This window comes from Amblyomma americanum, chromosome 2 (genome assembly GCF_052857255.1).
Source record: "Amblyomma americanum isolate KBUSLIRL-KWMA chromosome 2, ASM5285725v1, whole genome shotgun sequence".
NCBI lineage: Eukaryota > Metazoa > Arthropoda > Arachnida > Ixodida > Ixodidae > Amblyomma > Amblyomma americanum.
The window spans coordinates 39,630,290-39,646,009 of NC_135498.1; the positions used below are offsets into that span (position 1 = coordinate 39,630,290).

Below are 15,720 nucleotides of genomic sequence, written 5' to 3' on the forward strand. Positions count from 1 at the left end.
GCATCCTAATCGTGTTTCAGCCATCAACCATGACCAATTCCGTCATTTTTCTTTGTTGCTTATGCTGTTGGTGTTTTTGTTGGTCGTGTTGTGGTCGGTGATAGTGATGGTGGTGTTGGTGATGGTGGAGTTGCTGCTGTTGTTGTCGGTGGTGGTGATGGTCTTGTTGATGGCGACCTATCACAGATGACAATAAGAACAACGGGCGGTGGATGGGGAGGGGGGGGGGGAAGAGGGGTGCCTGACGCCATCTAAAATCATAAATGGCTGTAACCGTCCAAGATATAACGTTCTGTTCCAAACCAAAAGTATTGTTACCCCCCTCTGACGTTAGCCTTAAGAAGTTGTAATTAGCCTCCAAGCTTGACAGCCAATAGTTATCTTTTCCATTCTCCTAGGAACGTGAATTTCTGACAACCCAATTGCGTTGCAAGCGAAAAATATATATCGAAAAAAAAGTCAAAATTTAGAAACTAGAAAAAAAAAGGAACGCTCGGTGTACCGAACACACTTGTTTCATCTAACGAAGAAATTGACACACTTGGTAAGTTAAGGCGCGGAATTTCGCCGAACGTCGAGGCGCCGTAAACGAACCGCGCCTCCCTATACCACCTGGCACGCCGACTCCACACGCACACACAGGGTCCCCCTCTCTTGTTTTCCCCTCTCACGCTTACCGATCTTTCAGCCAGCGGCCTTCCGCAGTCGAACGCGCCCCTCGGGGTCCTTGTTCCTCGGCTTCACTCCAGAGTTTCTGAGCTTATACCGGAACATGCCAGCAAGCAAAGCAGCAGCAGCAGCAACAGCAGTAGCACGTGGAAGCCGCGCCGCTCGTGCCCCGACCGTTTAACGATCGCTGAATAAGTGACAGCGACGGGCTTGAACTCGCTCCAAAATGCCGTGAAACAAAGGTGGCAGGGAAGCAAGCGGTGACAGAGTAGCGATGGGCGGTAGCTTCTTTTTTTCCAGACAGAAGAAACGGTAAAGCCGAAACGAAAAGTTGAGGACGCCAAGAAAATTTCAAAATTATTTTTGGTTCGACACAAAGGGAACGAAAGAAAACAAAACATGTAACAAAAATCTCAACATAAACATAAACAGAAGTAGTTCAAGAACCAAGTAATTTGCTCGCAGTCAGAAAAAAAAAGCGCGGATAACGAAGCTAAAAAAAATTGGAGGGCGCTTAAGCTTCGCCTTTAACCCTTTAACGCGACAGTGGAACGCGACAGCGTTATCGGGTCCCGGTCGCCTCGCCTTCTCATTCGCCTCTCATGCTCTTGAAGTGCACACATTTTTAAACGTCCACAGCGCGGCTTTTTTGCTTGGTTTGGTTTAGTTTATGGGGTTTAACGTCCCAAAGCAACTCAGGCTATGAGAGACGCTCCATTCTGACTTAATGCACACATGTACGGTCGCCGCTGCCTTCCCGCTTGAGGCCCGAAGAGGTAGCGAAAGGTTGCACCCACGCTGCCGCTCGCTGGGGCGAAATTGTGTTATCAGCAGGCTCCGCGTTCGGACCTGTTGATGTCTTGAGAGGTTTCCTCTGCCGGTCCTCCAAATTCGAACCCGCATCCCCTGTGCGATGTCAGTGCACGTGAAAGAACCATAGGTCGTCGAAATTATTCCGGAGCCCTCCACTACGGCGTCCCTCATAGCCTGAGTCTCTTTGGAACTTAGAACTCCATAAACCCTAACTAAAACCGAACACGGTCATAACACCGCCTATCGTACATCAATGCAAGCTATTCGCATTTGCTTTCATCTCTACAAAATAGACGGAGCTGCTTTGCTACAGCTCATGGCAGTCAATTGAAATGCTTTATAGAGTAGAACGCTCTTGTTATCGGGTCTCGTTTTAAAATTCGCATACTCATAGTCACACATGCACGCATCAGTACACAAACACACTTCACGAAATCAAAGACCACAACGCATATACTAGGTGCACTTTCATTCAATTCGATCCAAAGAGCTTTCGTATCGTGTTCTGCGTACGGTCACCTCGCAGTCTGAAAGACCTGGGTTCGATTCCCCGTATCTCCTCAAGAATTCTTTTTATTTTGATATTCTCGCGTTACAGCGCCGCCAACGCCGACACCTGCTTTTCTGCGACACGGGGACCTTAACGCTATCGCGTTTAGACAGACAGCAAGCAGCGTTCGAGAGCGGTAAGACAAAGCAATGCGAATGCAATGAAGAGCAGCCGAGAAACATGGTGGCAAAAAGAGAACAGGCGAAAGGGCATTAGGAACAAGTAAAACTGCGCGCAGTCTGCTGCGTAAAAAGTAGACAAGTTGGCCGCCCTTCATTCCTGGTTTGGGCGTTCCCTCCACCCCATTATCACTCCCTTTATCCCTTGCCTCAGGTGGTGGGTTGCCACCTAGAATGAGACCGTTACTGCGATTCCCTCGTAACCTCCGCCATCCCTTACTTCCATTCTTTGACATTCTAAGAAACATACAATTCGAGCCATACAACAACGCAAGTCTAAGCAAAATGACGTAAACATGATTGTCCCCAAAAATTTCTGTTCGGGATTTTAAAGCGAAAGCTTTAATGGCCTAGAGGCGCCGATTTCGCTGTCTGCACAAATGACCTTGAACGTCGCAGATATGACCTTGAAGCGGCCTCAATTTAAAAGATAAGAAAATTGTGCTGCAGGTCGGAATCGAACCTGGGCCTCCGGCATGCTAGACGGGGACGCTTCTTTCCATCTGTGTATGGAGCTGAGGAAACAGAAATGTTACATTCTTAACATGTGGATGTGTCATATGATTAGTTAATATCAACGGACATTCACTGAAAAACCGCATGCCACCGCGGAGGAACTGTAAAGGAAAATGATAAAGCAGATGACAATCATTTTAAAAGTTATAACCAGGCATTTATAACTTAACCCATCTCCTCACCCTGTTTTGAAAACCTCTCTACAATAAAGGCAAAAACAAATCGAAAGGCAAAGCCGATACAAACAACGAAACGCATATCGCATGGTTCGTGACGAAAGTTACGCTGTGGTTAGCAAGAGTCCATAAATAATTAACATGCGGAAGAAATCAGTGGAGAACATGCGAAAAGTCGGCAACTAGGAGTACGTAAAATTCAACGTGATAAGGTGAAGCGAGCCATAACTGCTTCGAGCACATGCATGCGGTCTAAAGCGAACGCTATCGCATTCCGCCAGCGACGCAACAACGCGAGGCACAGGCCAGCTTATCATGCGAAAAAAGAGTAAATAGAAACAAGGAGCAGAGCGCGTCTAAGACTAACAGGTTAGCGTCGAACACAAAGAAGGAAGGAAAAAAATTCAACAAAGAATCAAAAGTGCGTCCTGCCTCCCTTCAAGGCTTCCTCCCTTTGGTATCGCAGGAAGAGCCGCCTCGAACGGAGGGGAAATGGAAAAGACGGAGAAAGAAAAATGTAAAGAAAGTAAGGCTGCAGTATCCCACGTGCACTTGTAACAACCTCCAGACAACGCCGCACAGTAATGCCAGCCTGTCTGCTCTTTCCCTCCGTCGATCCGCGCGAGGCTCGTAGAGGTCAGGACCTCTGCGAGACTACGTATTCGAGCGTGCGACGAAAGAATGAAGAAAATAATAGAACGAAGAAAAAAACAAAAGGCGTCTCAGCTGCTTGGATGTGTGTGATGTCTGCGGGGCCCTTCTGTACTACACGAAAGGGCGCAACGCGAGGAGCTGAGTGTGAAAGAGATAGAACGAAAGAGTGAGTAGCAAGCTTCGGACCGCACGAAACTACAGAAATTACAAAATCAATCTATTGCGCAGAACAACCGCACTTCTCTTTTACCCCCCTACCCCCCCCCCCCCCTTTTTTCCTGTCATGTGTCTTTGACGGAGTTTCTAACAGAACAAACGATAAAAAGATAAATCGATTTAGGAGACCGTGAAACACCGTCTGGAAAGACTAGTACCGGACGGCTTACGAAGGCGACTCTAACGGTCGACTAACAAACCAAAGCGCACGTCTTGTTGGCTGGCTGCGTCTTATCTGAACGGCTTGGGTTGGATGTTCATGATGATTTGCTTTCTCTGCTCGCACGCAAGCGCCCCGAAACGGCGCTGCTGATGCAGACAGGCGCGTACAGTGAGTTCTTCTGAACGGCCAGATGTAGTGCGGATATAGCCACAAAATAAAACAAACACAAACAACAAACAGGGGAAAAGGAGAAGAGCAAGAGGTCATAAAGAGAAGCTGCTGTAGGTCGCGCTTCATCTCTCCCGGCAAAAGCCAAGTGGGGTGGGCGAAAGCTGTGTGAGAGGGTGTCTGGCGTTGTTTTGGAACGTTTCCATTGAGGGCTGTGGTCGTGTCTATGCACGTGGATGTCGAGCAGCAGGGAAAATGAGCGGGGAGGGGGGGGGGGGGGGAATTGGAAACGCGACAGATTTGCAATGCGGGAACAATCGGTGCATCGACGGTACAGACTGCAAATAGAAATTTGTGCTATACATCTGGCAGGGAGAGATACGTCGGATGTGTTGAGAAAGTGACAAGACTTGTATATAAAGTGAAAAGCGAGCATTTTAGCGAAGCCCTTTTCGAAAAGTTTTTCTCACATGAGCAGTTACAAAATGCCTTTAAATAACTTACTATCGACAACTATGCCGCCTGATCTCGAAAACGTTCACTACACCCAGGTATTGCAGTTAAAATGTGTTTTGTACTGTGTTTATTTTTGCTGCAATTTTATTTTCGGAATTTCAGCAGCTTTGGGTAATGTATATGAAAATATGAATATAATGGCACAAAGTACGAACTAAGGATACAGTTTCAGGCAAGTAGATACAAAAAATTAGCAATAAAAAGTATACAATGATAAATACAAAATAAAGAGGTATAAAATGTAAAACAAAAACACAATTTGAAGCAAGGAAACCGAAATGCCATATCTTATCCATAGCGGTCATTAGGTCTGGTGTGAAGAAAATAGTGTCAGGTGATAGGCGTGCACAGGTCTCTCTATAGGGGTGGGGGCAGGCGTGGGGGGGGGGGGGGGGGGGTCGATATTTATGGTGCCACCCTTTCATGTCTTTTTGGTAGCGCAGGGAACAATATGGTGCAAAATTTGTGCCCCCCTTCCCCATGTCTGTTAGGGGCCAACTGCACCCCCCCCCCCCCTTGCCCCCCACTGCGCACGCCTTTGAATTTGGCTGTAAAACCACATCGTTCTGCTGGTTTTATCAGCGGTGAATGGAGTAGAGCATATAACGAAAGGAATGCCTCCGAAATGAAAGTCTGAGTAATTGCCTCACTACTTGTTGATATTCGAACCGCCTATTTAAGGAAGGGATGAAAAGATTAAAAAGGGCGGAAAAAATTGTAGGCATTAATCACGCGCGGCGCCCACATCACCATCACCATCATCATCAGCCAGACTACGTCAACTGCAGGGCAAAGGCCTCTCTCATGTCTCTCCAATTAACCCTGTCCTTTGCCAGCTGCGGCCACGGTATCCCCGCAAGCTTCTTAATCTCATCCGCCCACGTAACTTTCTGCCGCCCTTGCTACGCTTGCCTTCTCTTGTAAATTCTCATGTCCTTCCCACGTACGCACTACATGCAGCGATAAGCATGTCAGACTGCTGTATGTCAGACGGCGCTCCGTCCCGTCTTTCTGTTTTGGGTTGTCTTTTTTCGCGCCTGTAACCAAAGAGGAACAGTTACCAAGTTGCCCAGTAAGACGTTATTTTATGCTCGATAAAGAAAGCTCACAAACTGGGGAATGTGTGGTATGGAGGCGAAAATTCGGTAAGCAAAGAAGAGGTACTTCAAATGTGGTTTGCTATTGTGGAGTGCCTGTGCGTTTTTCTGACTTCGGGATCACCACGTTTTTACTCATTTTTTATTAATAGGCCCCGATATTATTCAATCTGACTTTCTTATTATACCAAGAATTGTAGCTATAACATTCTAGTAGACACACGTGGGTTGACGCGGCCTGCCGCGTTCTCGGTCCGTGGCTTACATGAACTCAGGCAGGGTTCAAGTTTCCGGTGGCTTTCAGCGACGCTCTTATAGACACCATCCGCTACGGATGCTCCGCCTTAGGCCGACGACCTCTGCGGGAAGTTTCCCGTGAATACACGTGGTGGCGAACACGAGCCCAAGAATTAATAGTACACGTGGAGCATTATTCATCGTGGTGACCTGCCTCGCTCAATAATTATACGCGCGCGTTTTTTTTTTTTCATGCTTCACCTCCATTTGTTCCTCAGCTCTTGTGATAGAAATGCAATTTACAACTTTCGCCCGGACAAATACCGGGATTCTGCACCTGTTACTTTCTGTTTTTCATACCGGTATTCACTGCTGGAAGCCGACTTTTTCAGAAGCAAAGTCACAGTTGTAGAAAACAGAACATCTGCGCTCTTCAGCCCGCCGCCTATCTTTTGCACACACCAGAATTTTCCGTCAGTGTCAGTGCAAGTTTACAAACAACTGAGTCGGTGATGCGTGCTGTTTGGTTTCATTTCGTAACAACAAATTCCTCACTCCGCCAGTAATGAGCACGGAGAAATATACAGTCGAACCTCGTTATAACGAAACGGTATAAAATGAATTAATGGGTATAACGAAGGAATGACGATTCCTCGTGGAAGCCCGGTAAACACGGCCTACAATGAAGTTACGGCTATAGCAAAGTAATCACCGGGCCCCGTAAACTTCGTTATAACGGGGTTCAGCTGTATGTTATCCGACGGCAAGTTGCTGCGGCATTGCTGCAGGCCCACTACTGCGCCATATATGTTACTCGTGACGCTTCTTAATTTGAGGATAAAGTCGGAGAACACGTTTTACAAACCAGAAACAAAGACACGGGTACAAATCAGGAGTCTTATCAGCACCTCAGAGACCTTTTTTGCCTTTTTTTTTTGCATCTCCTCAAAACTAATGTCACAAGCGCAGCTCAGGTTAACGACGCCCCAATCCAAGGCTTCTCCCTGAAAATGGTCGCCCTGATTGAATGGTTTCACAGTGAACAAGCAAAGGCAGACAAGTCTTTGTACGGACACGGGAAGTGCTACGCAGGAGGTGACAATGTATTCGGGAAACAATTGTATTAAATGAGAACTAATAACTGGAGGGGATACTTAAGTTCCGCCTTACGAGTATGATGCGATAGCGTTAATGGGTTAATGACCAGATATGCGCAATCGGGCATTTTCTACTTTACATTCATATATCGCAGGCAGTCGTTATAACCCTCCTGGCGCAGTGGTGGTGCGGTTAAGCAATGCGCCACGGCCCCGGCAGGCAGCTCATTGTTTCAAACACAGCCACCGGTGGGGCTTGCAAGAACCAGGGTGGTCTTCCCGAGCAACCCCTTGCAAGCAATCATTTATTTAACTCCTACCGGCCACGGTGGGCAGGTTGGGATGACGTCATAAAGTCACGAGGCCTAGGTGGCCCCCCCTGCCACCAAGGTTGCTTTTCTGGGGATTTTTCGCTCAATGACGACGCCTGGTTTTCCTCTGAATATCAACATTAACGGTATGGTGTTAAAATAAATATCTAAATTGGTAAAGTGTTTTTAGTGGAACTTCAATTTTCATATGTTAAAGAAAATAATGAGCAAAGAAAACGCTATTTTATGTTGACATAAAACAAGCTGTAATAGTAGAGTGTCTTTTGCGGCAAAAAAATCAGCCCCAAAAAAATCCCAATTATTTAACTCTTGGTTGAATAACCGGATTTATACCCGAATATAAGCTAAAGATATATCGCCTGATTTTTAAGCCCCCAGTTTCAGAAATATAAAACCCGCGAATGAACGGCCCCGGATACGGGCAATTATTTGTTGTGCACACGACCGCAATGTATTTGCCTGATACAACGACTGCCACTCACTGTTTCCACCGAGCGCTTGTTTAGCTGGAAAATTGCCAGCGGTTGCACAATCGTGAACCCCCATTCGTCAATTATTCCAGGTCTTCCAGCGCTCTTCCAGTTCCAAGATGTAGCTCGGCGCATGCGGCGCGACATGACTTTTGCTAGTACTGATACAAGCATAGGCACTGCAGCGCCGTTCGAATACTAATCTAGGCCGATTCGAAGCGGCAATTCAAAAAGGCAGAACGTTCGTCCAGACAGGTTCATCAAAGAACACGAAAGTTCGTGCAAGTGGGTTTCTCCTCTGAACGCGCTAGTCTTGCGAAGAAGCACACCTGCTCCCATCAACAAACATGTTTTATAGTCGCGGCAGGAGTAAAACGCTTCGACGTCTCAATTCTTTCATAGCGTTTGTAAAAAGAGACAGTAATATATGCTGGGGTGTTGCGCAACCGCACAAGCGGTATTTCCTTGCACAAAGATCAAAACATCCTGTAGTTTTTGCTTGGTACGCTACATAACGCGTCAAAGGAGTTCGATCGCCGGTACGCGTTCTGTACCGTTCTCGCCGCGACTGCACGGAGCCTCGCCTTTGCCGCGAGACGCATCGCGTTTCACGCACAAACGCCATCGCCTTGCCGCCGCGCCTGCGAACTTGATACCAAACGCAGCCAACAGGGGGAGTGCTTTTTTTTTCTCTCAATGTTTGGTTGCGCGAGAGATGAGCGTCACGAAACCCAATGCCGGCGTGTTTTTGTGTGTAGTTGCGCACTCCGTGCGTGCTAAGTATGCACGCGGCTGCCTAAGCGGCTGCCGACGGCCCCACCACTACCGCGACTGGCTTTCCGGAGCCCGACTGCGGCTAACTCTTTTGTCGGAGTCATCGTTCGTGTCTGGGCATGCGGAGGCCATCGCACGTGAGTGTATTGTCTATCCGTCCGGGGGACTTTGTGTACTCTTGCAAACCCACGTGCCCACTTTGGATTCGTATTGCAGCCAGCCCCCGACTGTTCGTGGTTTCTTTAGCAAGGGTCGAATTCGTTGAGCATTCCTTACGTGACGGCGTCATGTGAGGGACAGAAAACATGATCACCCGCCAATCATGATGGCCAATCATGAGAAACATCCGCTGTGCAGTCGTTAATTACACGTTAAAAATCATGGGAATACCATCTAATGTTTTTAAGAATATCAGCTGTTCGGAGCAATGTTGTCCTTTGAAAGTTTCTTTACTATGATAAAGGCAATACGTTTAATGTTCACGTAATGATGTGCTAGTGCTATCCTGACTTTTGTAAACTCTGAACTTAGTGATGCATAAAGTTGTTTTCCCCCTTTCTTCTTTCTTTCCGCAGCGGACGTTCTTCCTTCGTGGACAGTAATGCCAAAGAAAAATAATTTTTACGCCACGTGTGAGCATGACGTGAGCGAAGGTCAAGGGACGTCGCAGCGAAAAGTCGAAATATTCCGATCACAGCGTAGTGCCTCTTTTGTTGTTTACGATATAAGTAACCTAAATGCAAGCTCCTCTCGCATTTGGCTTACATCGTAATGCCCCAGCTACGGTTGGGTGTCGACAGCAAGTCTACCGTACTCAGAAACAGCACAAAAGCCTGCAGGCTTCGGCCTAGTCGCTAACAATCGGCGATACCGGTGATTCTATCGCCTGCAGCAATGCTCCGGTGAGTTCGGAAATAAATGCGTTAGATGGAATTCTCCACACAGGCATAACTTCCGGACAGTAATTACCCGAAAAGAAGATTCCAACGCATACGCGTTTCCCGGTAAACCAGAAACGCGAAGTTTCCCGGAAAACTATCTTCGGAAATTGTTCTCTTCTTTCTTCTTTCACTCCTTCCTTTATCCCTTCCCTTACGGCGCGGTTCAGGTGTCCAACGATATATGAGACAGATACTGCGCCATTTCCTTTCCCCCCAAAACCAATTATTATTATTATTAAATGGTTCTTGAATAAAAATTCTCAGTGAGAACAGCCCCGGAAAGAATTGTATATTGAGAGTACATGTAAATAGAGCTAGGTGACCTTCTAGAGCACATTTTTCGCCATCATGCTGGCAAGGAAAAACCAATTCAGAAAGCACCTTAAGTGAGACGGTTAACGGCAGAGCGGTGTACTACCTCTCTTCTTCTTGTGTCAACTGTCGAGACACCGTTTTATTGTAATATTCCGACCAATGGCACGCGGATTTTAAATCGCAGACACCAACGTCGGGCCTTTCATTGCACACAGCCCCAAGTTAAAACCACGCCGTCGCTGTAATGTAGCCTAATTAACTTCCTCCTCGGCGCTAATTTAAATGTCTGTAGCATATGCTGGCTCTCATCACTGAGAAGCAAATCGAGACAGCAAAAAAAGAAAAGAAAAAACAAGCAAAGGCCTTGACGCAGAACCTTCGCGCCTCACGCGAACTGTCTTTCTCATTAGTGTTCCTGTAGATGCTCCCGCAGGGAGCAGAGTTGCGCAAAGATACGCCATCATGTTCCAAGCTGTGCGGGAAAGCCGCCGCTCGTGCGTACAGGGGCTGTATTCATGGGCTCGCTCTGTAAAGCGCTTGGGCTTGTTTTTTTTTTTTATTTGCGTACAAATTGCACTCGGTAGCAAGTTTTTAAACGTAACGTCAAAAATTAATATGTGATTTGCCGAGGGTGTGCATACAGCATGAAAAAAAAAATCGCCAGGGGTTAACTGCAAATTGAAGTCATGACAAATTGACGAAAAATACTACAAAAAGGCTGCAAGAATTTTTTTTTTCTGGAACAAGAAATTTCAGATGAACAAGCAGTCCTGTTCCGGATGGGACAGCGTCTGCCCTGCCCTGCCTTCCTGCGTGTTCGTCTTAAAAAAAAGTATAGCGATGAATTAATTTTTTCACAACTTGCGCCGCCGCGTGTTCTGTGCGAGTTATGCATGGAAAATATGAAAATGCATCTCCCTAGACCCACATTAAAATTATTCTGCAACTTGTTTCAGGCGAGCAGACAAAAGCAACACCAATGCATTCAGCAGGCGATTCTGACCTAACGAAAAAAAATTCAAACTCTACACCTTGACTAAAACATTTTATAAAATGCACCCCGTTGCTAAATGCAGTGAAATGACGAATATTTAAAGGACCTTGAAAGTACTCTTTCTCGTTGGTATTATTAGCTTACCTAACTTTCATTAAAAAGCATCTTTTCATCTGAGTTATTCAATTACAATATTCGGTCGCGCTTAACGCGGCCCATTCTCAAAAGCCACTTCAATCGCCGACGCACTTCAGCCGCTGAGCTTCCAAATTGCAGTTCGTAAAACGCTTTGGCGTTTCCAGTGCGGTTGCTGCAGTTTGGCGTACTGCACGCAGTCATAGCTGACAACTACGTGGCTCACTGCCACAACAGAACCCCAAACCTGACGCCACAGGTGTGCACGGAAAATGTGTGAAATATAGCCGAGAGCGAGGGCTCACATGAGGAGTCGAGCTGATGAGGGGTCGCTCTGCACTGCGCCTGTGAAGTCAGCTTCTCTGCGGAAAGCTGAACACTTGACGTCACGAAAATCAAGTGATCGCCTCTCAGCGAATGGCGTTCGGAGCGGCAAGGGAAAACAGACGCGAAACTCTGCTCCCTGCGGGAGCATATACCGGAACACTTTCTCATCTCCTTACAGCGCCCTCTAGCGCTCGGTCTTAATCTCGTTAAGCCTTTTTTTTAATTCACTGTAAGCCCGTCGCGGGCTGCTACACGGTTACAGTCCTGTTACAGCCTTGCCTTACCGCACACGCTGTCTGAAGTCGAATCTGCCAGCTTGACAACCGCACGCTAATCGGTCGAGGCGCCGACCTAGAGTACATCTTCGCTCACGGCTTCGTAGCGGCCTCCGACATTGATGGGAGTGAAACAGAGACCGCTTGTGACCGGCCTCCGGCGTGCGAGCATACACTATGCGCCTCTGCTAGATGTGCTAGGAAAGAGTGCGAAACCAATGCCATACTGGCGGTTGAAGCCTTTTGAGTCGAACAATAACACTCCCCCAATCCCATCTACCCCCTTCGCACCTACCACCCCATTCCCATAATTTTTTTTGTTTCTTTCGGGACAGTAGCCTTCTTTTGATATCCCTTTAAGCGAGCAGCATTGTCCAGCTAGTTAAGTTAGTAGCGCTCGCTGACTGCTTCCGCGTAAAAACGAGAGTCGCATAGCGTATGATGCGTTTGGTTTGGTCAGCTGATTGCGCTGCTAACGGTAATATTTTATTGTCGAAGAGCAAATTAGACACATGCTTTTTTTTTCATGCGGTAGGATATGGTACGGTCTGAAAATGCGCCTGAAAGTATACGCCTCGCAGAGCTCGACGCGCCCTCAGGATTGCCTGGTTATATGCTCTAGGAAAGACTCCCACAACAGCTGTCAAAACAACACAACACTGGGAATTTAAATGTACGCCCCTTTCGGCCATACATCGATTCTTTTTGTATTTCGTTCTGGCTTGCGGCGTTCTGGCGCATTTTTCAACATGCCCGACCGTACGAGTTTCTGGTTGCGATATTTTTTACAAACCTCACATTCGCAAGGCAACGCTACCAGCTAGCCATTCTTCGTGGCGACTACATTTCGATTAAGTGTGTGACTGCTCGAAAGGGTTATGACAACAGGAACAAACACACACGACACTGAGAGGCGCACTGCACTTCTAAATGTTGTGTGTGTTCCCTCCTGTCATCCTAACCCTTTCGCGCAGTTACACCCTTCATCGATATGATCCAACTAGCCCGAAACTAGGCTCAGATAATACGTCAGCAAGATCAGTCCGAAGTACAGTTGTTTGTCAGTGCGCTCTGAGCGAGCTTCGTGCGGATACTGCTTCTAAAAGCAAACAGTTTAAACTTGTATAGCAGCCAAATTCAGCCCATGCTCACGGGGAACTTTGTCCCGTTGTCAGGAACGAAGTCTCTCAAAATGAGTTTCTAGGCACGAAATACTTTGTTTCCATTCTCGGATAACTCAGTCGAACACCGCACAGAAGGCGCACCGAAACGCGCGGTCAAGCTGAACGTTCCGAAACTTTACGAAATATTCCTAGGTCATCCGCCCGAATTATAAGCGAGAAAAACTTTTCTGATCTTAGCTCCCCGAAGGAATTCGAACTAAAGTCGGTGCAAAAAGAGCGGCTTCGTTTTCCGATGCATCAGAGTATTCGGCCACCGCCGTAGCGTCACACGCTCTGTGTTTTATTGGGTATAGGACTTGGCCGCAGCTACGCTAAATGGTCGTCGTCGTGATGATTCATTCGTTCGCTTCGCGCTTCCAAATCATCGGCCGCTGCAGTGGTACTGCTGCCCCGCGGCCGCGCAGTGTAACCGAATTAGTCAGGAAATAGGATGACTTGCCAAAGCCGCCAATGGCAGCTCAATGTAGCCGCACACAAAGGTGAGAAGGCGGCCACTTCAGCCGAACGCTTTGCTAAGGCCGAACAGAGGAAGAGTGCTACGGCGTGTAAAGCAGCGAAAGCAGCGATGGATTCACAGCGCGCCGCTCCGCACGAAAAAGAAAAGCAGGAAGTGAAGCGGCTGATTGCGTATGGCAGCTCCTCAAGCCGCGAAAGCAGCCAAGGAGACCAATCGCGTGGTCCAGCTTCAGAAAAGCAGGTGAAGGTGGCGGCACATCCAGCATCCCAGGGGCTGGCCGATAACCGAGCGCGGTTATGCCACTAATATACGAGCCTTCCTAGAACGGGCTGTGACTTTACAGTGAATTGCTTGGTTAAACTTTATTTCGACAATTACACACTGAATTTTTCTTTTTCATAACGTATACTTTGGTCCAACAACGGATACCTCTCTGCGCAAACTTTATGAACGACAACTGACTGTTTTGAAATGAAGCGTCATGACAAGCCAACATGTAAGGGAGTTTAAATTTAAAAAAAACGCGGTTTGCGACTCATGTTTCAGTAGTTTTCATCTCCGATGGTGAATAGAACACGTTGCAAGCAGCTTGCAATGGGATAGCAACATGAAATTGAAAAACATAAAAACGACGCTAAAAACGTTCGCATGACTGCTGTTATTCCTCAGTAAGATATACAGCTCCATTAATTTCTTTCCTGTCCCAAGCATTTCTGCGCTGTATTTCTGCCACTTGTGATTCTTACTGCTACTGTAAAAAAAAAGCATTTCGATCATACGATCCTCACTGGGCCTTTCACTATACCCTGAAGTTCGAATTAAACGTAGGCAGACCATCCGCCTCGGTGGCTCTCTAAATAAGGCGTTCTGGGCCAGAGCAGTAGATCATGGGGATAACATCTCGACCCACGGCGTCCGGATTTTGGTGGCAATATGTAAAAACGCTCATATGCTATGCGATATCCGCTCACGTCACAGAAGCCAAAATGGTCGAAATGATTCCGAACTTCCGTTAAATGCTGTCTAATAGCCTAGGCGCTGCATCTACGCATTAAACTTCACATAATCCACGTAGGCATACGGCAGAAGGATACACGAACCCGTTAATAAAGCAGAAAGGGCCCCATCTCTTCGTTGTTTATACATCACACTTACAAACAATTAGAAAGCAGGTAGAGAGTTCATCTGCGTTCCAGTAGGAATTCTGTTCGAATTTCATGCCCCCCCCCCCCCCCCCCCCGATCACCATTTCATTCCTGCACCTAAACGACCGATGGACGCATCGACCGTGGCGGCCGTGTTTCGATGGAGGTGAACCGTAAAGGCACTCGTGTGCTGTGCGGTGTCACTGCACGTTAAATATCCCCAGGTGGTCGAAATTATTCCGGAGCCCTCCACTACGGCACTTCTTTCTTCCTATATTCTTTCACTCCCTCCTTCCTTCCCTTACGGCGCACTTCAGGTGTCCGCCGAGATGTGAGACAGATACTGCGCCATTTCCTTTCCTCAAAAACCGAAAACCAATTTACGCCACGATGCCTCCGCCCTTCGCACGTTAGAGTAGTAAGAAGAATTACCTCTTGTTCGGTGTAAGAAAGACGAACGCCAACGTGGCGATCTGCAAGTCGACTAGAGACACCAACACTGGCACTATTGTCGACGTCGAGTGAGGTTCTGTTGCACCTTCCCTCAGGCAGATTTCCAGTATCAAAAGACAGGCGATTCCCTGCGGGTGCTTTTGCGAGGGGATTTCGAGGCAGGATGCTATTCAACAGCAGTCACACACTGTACACTGCTGTGTAAAAAGCCCTTTGCTTTTTGTTTCTTTTTTTGTTTTCAGGGTCGGTGGAGAAGCTTCCCTCAAAAAGAAGGAGAAATAAAATAAATTAAAATGTAGAGAACAGTAGAAAGGCCAGCAGGTGTGCCTACGCTGCCTTGAGCTTCAAACTTTCGAACACCTCTTCTCTTTTTTCTCTCCCTCTCTAAATGGTTGCCGTTACACCTGAAAGCGCCAACAACGCATGGGAGGAAACGAAAGAGACTTTCAAAGCACTCTGCTCCAGCCGCACAGCCGAGCTCTGCGATAGAAATTAAGCCAGCTGTGTTGCGACAATGGCGGATTGATCGCTTCTTCGTACACGTGAACGAGCGCTTCGAGCTCTTGGCGGGAACACAGGTTTTGCGCCGCCCAACTGTCCCTTCGTGTTCGGCACGTGCGCACCAAAATAGGCTGGCTACAGGGGTGCAATTTTAACATCCGTTTTCAACGTCTACGCGTTCGCGGTCAGTGTCCTCGGTTCTTCGCACTTCCCGCTTTGTACTCTGACCTCGGTCCTCATATCAACGCCGAATAACACAGTTAATTGGCATGGGTGCAACAGATGGACCGGGGCCACAGCATGAAAGATAACGATTAGCATCCGAAGCAACGGAATCTTGGGGTTTAAAAACACACCCAGACTTTT

General features: G+C 47.4%; 1 protein-coding gene across 3 annotated transcripts in view; it reads right to left on the bottom strand.

Annotated features, from left to right (window-relative positions):
* LOC144121054 (cationic amino acid transporter 4-like) overlaps positions 1-15,720 on the bottom strand; it is a 96,693-nt gene that overhangs the window by 21,527 nt on the left and 59,446 nt on the right. The window contains exon 1 of one of the 3 annotated variants that reach the window (XM_077653980.1): positions 14,833-14,965. The exons of the other annotated variants lie outside the window; for them this stretch is intronic. The gene's annotated coding sequence lies outside the window, so the exon portion shown is untranslated. Of the gene's footprint in view, positions 1-14,832; positions 14,966-15,720 lie in introns of those variants that run through there. 3 annotated transcript variants of the gene reach the window in all.